The sequence below is a fragment of the Papaver somniferum genome, chromosome 5 (genome assembly GCF_003573695.1).
Source record: "Papaver somniferum cultivar HN1 chromosome 5, ASM357369v1, whole genome shotgun sequence".
Lineage (NCBI taxonomy): Eukaryota > Viridiplantae > Streptophyta > Magnoliopsida > Ranunculales > Papaveraceae > Papaver > Papaver somniferum.
Window position 1 is genome coordinate 181,951,174 of NC_039362.1, and position 6,796 is coordinate 181,957,969.

At 37.5% G+C, this 6,796-nt stretch overlaps 1 long non-coding RNA gene across 1 annotated transcript; it reads left to right on the plus strand.

Moving 5' to 3' along the window:
• The first annotated feature begins 4,393 nt into the window (after window positions 1–4,393).
• Window positions 4,394–6,389, plus strand: LOC113278287. The gene is made up of 2 exons (XR_003325410.1): window positions 4,394–4,768; window positions 5,987–6,389. It is a non-coding gene; the product is annotated as an uncharacterized LOC113278287 (long non-coding RNA).
• Window positions 6,390–6,796: the final 407 nt, after the last annotated feature.

Below are 6,796 nucleotides of genomic sequence, written 5' to 3' on the forward strand. Positions count from 1 at the left end.
GGTAAGAACGATGAATCCATCCATTTACAGGTAAGATTCCTTTGGAATATTCCCCGAAACATTAAACAAACCCTATTCTGGTATATTGTATGCATACCCTGGATCCGAGATCGAAATCTGGACGTGAGTGGACTACTATAAGTCAGAAACTTGGTAATAACGATGAATCCATCCATTTATAGGTAAGATTCATTTGGAATATTCCCCGAAACCTTAAACAAACCATATTCTGACATATTGTATGCATACCCTGGCTCCGAGATCGATACCTGGCCGAGAGTGGATTACTATAAGTCGAAAACTTGGTAAGAACGATGAATCTGTCCATTTACAGGTAAGATTCCTTTGGAATATTCCCCTAAACCTTAAACAAACCCTATTCTGGCATATTATATGCATTCCCTGGCTCCGAGATCGAAATCTGTACGTGAGTGGACTACTATAAGTCGGAAAGTTGGAAAGAACGATGAATCCATCCATTTACAGGTAAGATTCCTTCGGAATATTCCCCGAAACTTTGAAAAAACCATATTTTGGCACATTGTATGCAACCCTGGATCTGAGGTCGAAACCTGGCCGCGAGTGGACCACTGTAAGCCGGAAACTTGGTAAGAACGATGAACCATCCATTTACAGGTAAGATTCCTTCGAAATATTCCCCGAAACTTTAAAGAAACCCTATTCTGGCATATTATATGCATACCCTGGCTCCGAGATCGAAACCTGGCTGGGAGTGGATTACTATAAATCGGAAACTTGGTAAGAACGATGAATCCATCCATTTACAGGTAAGATTCCTTTGCAATATTCTCCGAAACCTTAAACAAACCCTATTATGGCATATTGTATGCATACCTGACTCCGAGATCGAAACCTGGACGTGAGTGGACTACTATAAGTCGGAAACTTGGTAAGAACGATGAGTCCATCCATTTACAGGTAAGATTCCTTCGAAATATTCCCCGAAACTTTAAAAAAAAAACATATTTTGGCACGTTGTATGTATACCCTGGCTCTGAGGTCGAAAGTTGGCCACGAGTGGTCCATTATAAGCCGGAAACTTGGTAAGAACGATGAATCCATCCATTTACAGGTAAGATTCCTTTGGAATATTCCCCGAAACGTTAAACAAACCCTATTCTGGCATATTGTATGCATAACCTGGCTCTGAGATCGAAATCTGACCGGGAGTGGATTACTATAAATCGGAAACTTGGTAAGAACGATGAATCCATCCATTTACAGGTAAGATTCCTTCGAAATATTCCCCGAAACTTTAATAAAACCAAATTTTGGCACGTTGTATGTATACCCTGGCTCTGAGGTCCAAAGTTGGCCACGAGTGGTCCACAATAAGCCGGAAACTTGGTAAGAACGATGAATCCATCCATTTATAGGTAAGATTCCTTTGGAATATTCTCCGAAACCTTAAACAAACCCTATTCTGGCATATTGTATGCATACCCTGGCTCCGAGATCGAAACCTGGACGGGAATGGATTACTATAAGTCGGAAACTTGGTAAGAACGATGAATCCATCCATTTACAGGTAAGATTCCTTCGAAATATTCCCCGAAACTTTAAAAAAAAAAATGTTTTGGCACGTTGTATGTATACCCTGGCTCTGAGGTCGAAAGTTGGCCACGAGTGGTCCACTATAAGCCGGAAAACTTGGTAAGAACGATGAATCCATCCATTTACAGGTAAGATTCCTTTGGAATATTTCCCGAAACCTTAAACAAACCATATTCTGGCATAATGTATGCATACCCTGGCTCCGAGATCGAAACCTGGCCAGGAGTGGATTACTATAAGTCGGAAACTTGGTAAGAACGATGAATCCATCCATTTACAGGTAAGAATCATTTGGAATACTCCCCGAAACATTAAACAAACCCTATGCTGGTATATTGTATGCATACCCTGGCTCCGAGATCGAAACATGGACGTGAGTGGACTACTATAAGTCAGAAGCTTGGTAAGAACGATGAATCCATCCATTTACAGGTAAGATTCCTTTGGAATATTCCCCGAAACCTTAAACAAACCCTATTCTGGCATATTGTATGCATACCCTGGCTCCGAGATCGATACCTGGCCGGGAGTGGATTACTATAAGTCGGAAACTTGGTAAGAACGATGAATCTTTCCATTTACAGGTAAGATTCCTTTGGAATATTCCCCTAAACCTTAAACAAACCCTATTCTGGCATATTATATGCATACCATGGCTCCGAAATCGAAACCTGGACGTGAGTGGACTACTATAAGTCGGAAACTTGAAAGAACGATGAATCCATCCATTTACAGGTAAGATTCCTTTGGAATATTCCCCGAAACTTTGAAAAAACCATATTTTGGCACATTGTATGCATACCCTGGATCTGAGGTCGAAACCTGGCCGCGAGTGGACCACTATAAGCCGGAAACTTGGTAAGAACGATGAATCTTTCCATTTACAAGCAAGATTCCTTCGAAATATTCCCCGAAACTTTAAAGAAACCCTATTCTTGCATATAATATGCATACCCTGGCTCCGAGATCGAAACCTGGCCGGGAGTGGATTACTATAAGTCGGAAACTTGGTAAGAACGATGAATCCATCCATTTACAGATAAGATTCCTTTGGAATATTCCCCGAAACCTTAAACAAACCCTATTATGGCATATTGTATGCATACCCTGGCTCCGAGATCGAAACCTGGACGTGAGTGGACTACTATAAGTCGGAAACTTGGTAAGAACGATGAATCCATCCATTTATAGGTAAGATTCCTTCGAAATATTCCCCGAAACTTTAAAAAAACCATATTTTGGCACGTTGTATGTATACCCTGGCTCTGAGGTCGAAATTTGGCCACGAGTGGTCCACAATAAGCCGGAACTTGGTAAGAACGATGAATCCATCCATTTATAGGTAAGATTCCTTTGGAATATTCCCCGAAACCTTAAACAAACCCTATTCTGGCATATTGTATGCATACCCTGGCTCCGAGATCGAAACCTGGCCAGGAGTGGATTACTATAAGTCGAAAACTTGGTAAGAACGATGAATCCATCCATTTACAGTTAAGATTCCTTTGGAATATTCCCCGAAACCTTAAACAAACCCTATTCTGGTATATTGTATGCATACCCTGGCTCCGAGATCGAAACCTGGACGTGAGTGGACTACTATAAGTCAGAAACTTGGTAAGAACGATGAATCCATCCATTTACAGGTAAGATTCCTTTGGAATATTCCCTGAAACCTTAAACAAACCCTATTCTGGCATATTGTATGCATACCCTGGCTCCGAGATCGATACCTGGCCGGGAGTGGATTACTATAAGTCGGAAACTTGGTAAGAACGATGAATCCATCCATTTACAGGTAAGATTCCTTTGGAATATTCCCCTTAACCTTAAACAAACCCTATTCTGGGATATTATATGCATACCCTGGCTCCGAGATCGAAACCTGGACGTGAGTGGACTACTATAAGCCGGAAACTTGGAAAGAACGATGAATCCATCCATTTACAGGTAAGATTCCTTCGGAAAATTGCCCGAAACTTTGAAAAAACCATATTTTGGCACATTGTATGTATACCCTGGCTTTGAGGTTGTAACCTGGCCGCGAGTGGACCACTATAAGCCGGAAACTTGGTAAGAACGATGAACCATCCATTTACAGGTAAGATTCCTTCGAAATATTCCCCGAAACTTTAAACAAACCCTATTATGGCATATTATATGCATACCTTGATTCCGAGATCGAAACCTGGCCATGAGTGAACTACAATAAATCACACTCTAAACAAAAGCCCTAGTTTTAAAAAGTAAACAATACTCTAAACTTGGGTTTGATTTCTTATTGCTTGATTGGGTTAGATTTCTTATTGCTTGATTCGGTGGAGCTCATGTTTCGCTTCTAACTTTAAATTTGTTTATACCTTATACGATCGAACCCTGAACCCTAAATGTACGTCTGAAGTGGTTCTAACTCTAAATTTAGCAGAAGTGAGCAATTTTTAGTAGAAGTGAGAAATTTTTTGTATAAGTTAAAAAAAATTAACATAAGTGTTTTATATCATATTCGTCCATTTTTTTTATCTTTTAATATTATTATTTTTTATCTTTTATCTTTTCATCTTTTCAATCTCCATCATAACCGTCCATTTTTTTCAATCTATATCATACCCGTCCATTTTTTTTTTAATATTATTACTTTTTATGTTTTATCTTTTTATCTTTTCAATCTCCATCATAACCGTCCATTTTTTTTCAATCTATATCATACCCATCTATTTTTTTTCCTTAACATTTTTTTTAAATTTTCTTCTTCTTATGTTTTCCTTATCTTCTTCGGCTCCTTCTTCTCTTTTCTTCTTTTTTCTCCGAGAGACCACTCTTTTCCTTTTTTTTTTGTTTTTTTTTTTTTTTTGTTTTTTTTTTTTTTTTTCTGAGAGAGATTTGGGAGATGAGATTTGTGAGATGGTGAAGGCGATGAAGTTTTTATCACTACTGAAGAAGAAAAGCATAAATAAGTAAATCACAGCATCGAGTATGAGAGATTTCATAGAAGCAAGAGGCGATTTTTTTTTGTCTTCTTCATTAAATCGAGATGATGATCACTTACAGTTGAAGTGGGTGATGATTTTGACGATTTAATGAAACAAGCAAGAGGCGAGTTCGCTGGTGATTTAAAGAAGCATAAAAGAGCAGTTGAAGTTAGGGTTTTCTTTCGTTAAATAAGTAAATCACAACTATATACATTGCAAAAATTGTAAGTAAAATCAAATCCACACCTTCTTTTTTCCCAAATTGCATGCTTAATTGTGTTAGTTAGATAATCTGCTGGAATTTTATTTCTAGGGTTCATTAAATTTAGGGATTTTTCTGTTTTGTATATAAATTAGGGTTTATAATTGAATTGAAAATTGGGGTTTAGGGTTTGAATGATTAATTTGATGATGAAATGAAAATTTATCTTTTAGGGGAAAATCGAAAATAAGGATTTTTCTGTTGTGAACATGATTTGAATTGTGTTAAATGTTATGTATGTTTGAACATGAATACCAAAGATGTAGATGATGTAATCTTTGGAGAATCTCTTTTGGATACTCTCTTTTAAGATTTTTCTTCAGAAAGTGAAATTGATTTTGGTTGCTGAATGGACTCAGTTATAGAATGGCTCAGACCCACATTTTTATGCTATGCTTGGAAGCCGTAAACTATGAACTCTGTGCAACACTTGAAATGAAACTATGAACTCTGTGCAACACTTGAAATGAAAAACCGAATTCCGCAGAGTTCTGCAATTATGAATTGTATAAGTATGCAGAATTTATGCTGAGGTTTTGCTTGTATTACAAAGTTGTACACTTACTTGCACCTACTGACCATTCCAGGCCTTATCTATTGCGCCTCACCTAGCCTCCATAGCTAGTATTTGGGACTGCGGTATCAGTGACTAAAAACCTAACCAGGACTAGTCCATTATGGGAAGAATTGAAAATGAATACTAGTTAACATCATAAGAGAACACAGTTTGTAAACTACTGATAAAGATTGATGAATTGTGTTAAATGTTATGTAAGTTTGAACATGAATACTTCTAGTCTGCAGCTCCCTTTGTTCATTCAGTGTTTTTGATCTTGGTTCCTAATCTATTATTGCAGGTTGTATTTGCATAACTTTCTGTTCTGTAGATGAAATCCACTTAATGTTGAGTATGGCTCCATAATTTTGCCAACTGCAGTTCCCCATTTCCGTCTTGGTAGTATAGTATAAACAGAGCTAACTCTAATAAGATGGCTAACAAGTTCTGCATAAACAACTTCATAATTTTCCATTTTCTGTTTATAAATGGAGACTCCACATTTATTGGTAGAATCTTTTATTTAAGGTCTTGTATACTGTTAGATGAAGACTGATTTCATTTTATTATTGCTAAATGTGAAACCAAGCCATATTGCTCTAACTCTTCTTTTTTCTGTTGCAGATTGAAGTGGTTGCTCTCATGGTGTTCTTAAACCCATCAGAGATTTCTCATAACCTTATAAGCGTTTCAGACGATTATTAGAATTGTTTCAAGTACATCAAGAACGATTTCTTCCGGCATGACGTGATTCTACATTCTCATGAAGATCCATGGCTGCCGGATTTGATTGTGATAATGGTGTTTTGTGATTATTACTCCCATATGGGACAATTCCATTTTAATGGAGAAGGCAATGACGAAGAAAACATATTTTTCAAATCCAAATGGCAGAATTTTAATTCAAATGCCATCCCTCAAGTATCATCAATTTCTGTTTTGAAACTCATGTATTTAGTACATTTGTATTACAATTTACTTAATAGTGTGCTACAAAAACTCCGTATTTTATTATGTTTTTCAATGATATATCTTAGCAATGAAATTGAGAGGATCACCTCTTTCAGAAGAAAAAAAAAAAAAAAAAAAACTTCTCTCTCACACATCTATGATTCGTGGCGCCTAAAAGTGACCTTTCACTAATTTCAAGGAGACGAGTCCACATTCATGTGAGGAGGCAGCGGGGGAGCCAGCCCATTATAAGGGTGTGCCACATTCATGTGAGGAGGCAGCGGGGGAGCCAGCCTATTATAAGGGTGTGCATTTGTATCCCCTTCCAGCTAGCTCCAAGCCTAATTTTACCTATTTGCACCTCCTAAAATTTTATTTACAACCCAAAGTAAGTTTTTGCACCCATATGGAAAATCTTGGCTCATCCCTTGGGAGGCAGTTTTTACATAGTTTTTTTTAGGCTGTTCTAAAACTGCCAATAAT